The sequence below is a fragment of the Styela clava genome, chromosome 4, assembly GCF_964204865.1.
Source record: "Styela clava chromosome 4, kaStyClav1.hap1.2, whole genome shotgun sequence".
In the NCBI taxonomy this organism is placed as follows: Eukaryota; Metazoa; Chordata; class Ascidiacea; order Stolidobranchia; family Styelidae; genus Styela; species Styela clava.
Genome location: NC_135253.1, coordinates 24209472 through 24212977, shown reverse-complemented (window position 1 = coordinate 24212977; position 3506 = coordinate 24209472). Strand labels below are relative to the sequence as shown.

The 3506-nt window shown below is 37.0% G+C and overlaps 1 non-coding gene across 1 annotated transcript; it reads right to left on the bottom strand.

Annotated features, from left to right (window-relative positions):
* Nucleotides 1-660: 660 nt before the first annotated feature.
* On the bottom strand, nucleotides 661-767 carry LOC120327324 (U6 spliceosomal RNA). The gene has a single exon (XR_005567525.1). It is a non-coding gene; the product is annotated as a U6 spliceosomal RNA (small nuclear RNA).
* Nucleotides 768-3506: the final 2739 nt, after the last annotated feature.

Below are 3506 nucleotides of genomic sequence, written 5' to 3'. Positions count from 1 at the left end.
GAAACTTGGAATGTGGAGATAATATAATAATAATTACATGTTATGTCCGTTTTTACACTATGTTAGTTATTTCATCTGCTCTCGCGTGTATAACGCTGTGTATTGTATGACAATGGCCGTAAGCTAATGCTGGGAATGCCGGGTCGCTTAAACGCATTTTAAAAGCCGGTTGTTAGTATGTTATTTGAAAGTATGTATGTTAGTATGAAATGTATGTACAATATGTATTTTTGCAAAACTACTGACTGACGAGCCTAATCCCCGATAATAGAGTTCGGATATACAATATCAACAGGTGAGATTGCCCATACAATACAATCAATATAACTCTGTTTTGACTCCATAAACTGCATAGAGACAATAAAAAAATGATTGAAACAAAATAAAACTGATTACAGAATCAGGATAGCAAACAAAACATTAGGTAAGGTTTAAAACGTACAAATGTTAGATTGAAAGGTGTTGTTAAAAAAAGTGGTACGTGTTTGCTCACCCAAAAGTATTGAGTTGAATGAAAAAAAAGACGCACACATACAATCACGCAAACAAAATAATTTAGCAAAGCGAAAATAAAGATGAACACAACATAAATTACTTCGAAAAGTATAGAAACTGTTGTAAAAAAAAGAAAATTTTGCTGAAATAATATGAAGCAACCATAAAATAGAGGAACGCTTCACGATTGTGCGTGTCATCCTTGCGCAGGGGCCATGCTAATCTTCTCTGTATCGTTCCAATTTTTTCATATGTACACCCGAAGGCAGTACGTCGTGTAAAGTAATACAAACGTAATATATAACCAATAAATTAAAGTATGCTCGCGTTTGTGGTGGTTACAGTAATGCGGACGTGGGAACAACGTCGTGTCGATAAACGATTTCATGGCGTGCCGCCCACGCGAATGTCTGTCTACGGGTAACGTTCGATGTCGCGATGATAAAAAGGAATCAAATCTATTAACGCAAAGCGAAATAAGTACTGCTTGAAGGGTTGCTAGCATGTCCCACCAGGCATAACCACACAGAACGCTATACTGGAGCAGTTTTCGTATTACTAAAATCTATGGTATACGGGTTGCTAAGTGCGCCGCAAAACTTAACGGAATTGTTCCTGTTGTTGTGAAGATTTTCCACTTGAAAAAATAATAATAATAATTGTTGAATATATAACTAAAATTTAATTGAATATTTTACATATTGTATTCAGTATAAATGCTTTATTGTCTTCCATTTTAAATACTATGTACATGTATCAATAATTTAATTTTACCTTTCTATTTCGTTTACTTTCTGTTACGTGGTATCTGTAGGGTTACCATAATTTTGTGACTTCAAAGCGGGTCGCCTCCAAAGATCAAGACCTCTTAGCTGTGATTTCGTTAACTTTAAATTTCCCGATTTCATTACGCAGGCCTTCATTTAAAGCCATCGCGACTGCCTTTATTGACCAGAGTTCATGCGCATATTCTCTGCCTAAATATCCGTTTCAGTTCGTAAAATAGAAAGGAATTGACGTTATCAGTACAAAATATTTGAATTTAGCCATACAATAAACAGTTCCTTTTAATTATGGGTATTTTCGATTAAGTCATTTGTAAATGTACATTATCTCTTGGGCATTTAACAGATAATTTAGCCACTTTTAGTCAAGCCTAAGCCTACGTATACATACATGCATATAGGGAAAGAAACATAACTTACTAGTATTTGCAGAGCAATGCAATAAAAATCGCTTCGCAAAAATGAAATGCAAACAATTAAGATAATACAGTAAGACAATTCAAAAAAACAGTGACTGAAGCATACAGCACCGTTGCCTAATCTGATAAAATATTACATTGTACTGTACAACTACCAGGCTACTGCAAGAGTGGTTGATCAGCACCTCTTGGCGGACAGGGCTTACACGTAACAAATTGTTTGCTAACAATGTTAGCGGAAAACAACAAAACAAACCAAGTCACGCATTCACCTTCAGTAAGTAGGCAGCCTGTACGTTACACAGCAACAACAGACACGAAAAAATGCGAATCAGTAATAAGCCTACACTAAGCCTACGTATACATACATGCATATAGGGAAAGAAACATAACTTACTAGTATTTGCAGAGCAATGCAATAAAAATCGCTTCGCAAAAATGAAATGCAAACAATTAAGATAATACAGTAAGACAATTCAAAAAAACAGTGACTGAAGCATATAGCACCGTTGCCTAATCTGATAAAGTATTACATTGTACTGTACAACTACCAGGCTACTGCAAGAATGGTTGATCAGCATCTCTTGGCGGACAGGGCTTACACGTAACAAATTGTTTGCTAACAATGTTAGCGGAAAACAACAAAACAAACCAAGTCACGCATTCACCTTCAGTAAGTAGGCTGCCGGTACGTTACACAGCAACAACAGACACGAAAAAATGCGAATCAGTAATGTTTGTGTATTATGCTGGCTGGCTGAACGTCAAATTGGGACTGACCGGTCCGGGACAAGACGTTAAAAAGTGGGATTGTCCCGTCCAAAACGGGACGTATGGTATCTGCCTCCCAACACAGGTAGACACCACTTGCTGCAATTTTGCGAGTTGCAGTTTATTTATCTGCTTAACCGAGTTTAACGAACGTTAGTTATTTTTTTAGCATTTCGAAGGAATATCAGGCCGGAAGAAGAGTTAACCTTTTGCTATTATCCCTTAAGGTCTACATGTTTGCAAACTAAGAAAGGCAAATTAGACGGCTTAATGCCCTAATCAAAAGGTGTACCACGGACTCTGATCGCGTTACCAGCCCATGTGGGAATGGAATTAGTTGGCCAGTTGCTCAAATGTACGGACTTGTTGGTAGGGGACGCCGTAACCGACCTACAGCGTCGAGAATTCTGGCCATCTTTTCGCACAAAATTATTCCCCACAATATTTTGTACTTTAACAGCCTATGAGGCTCTGATCGTCTGAATCTGGTTCTGTCAGCAATGCGTTTTATCCAGGACTGCCATCGATGTGAACCCCAAAATAAGGACACCAGGTAAACATAATAATGGAATAACAAAGAACGAAATGTAATAAAAAAAATGTATCTATCCTGTTCCATCTCATTTTTAAGTTGTATTTTGATTCAAGTTACACGAACTGATTTTGGTCGGTAGGATATTGTTTTGTCATTGTGTCAATTAATTTGCTGTTATTACGTAATGAATGCGCGTAGCAATCAATAAGGTTGTAAAATATAATTTCTAGCAAATCAATCATTCGAGTTGATCAATCTAAGTGCCTGGTATTAGAACCTCTACCCATAAAATAAGGACACATGTCAAAATAAGAACAAATCCTAGAAATAAGGACGTTATGGCAGCCCTGATTATATCAGTGATTTTCAATCGTGATCAGTGAGTTAGTCAGTCGTTATGATATATATATATTGGTGGTTAAAACGCCGAATAGAAGAAATGGGACAGGATATGCCCACCATCACATTTGTACGTGGAAACAAAGGGAAATCGAAACTTGG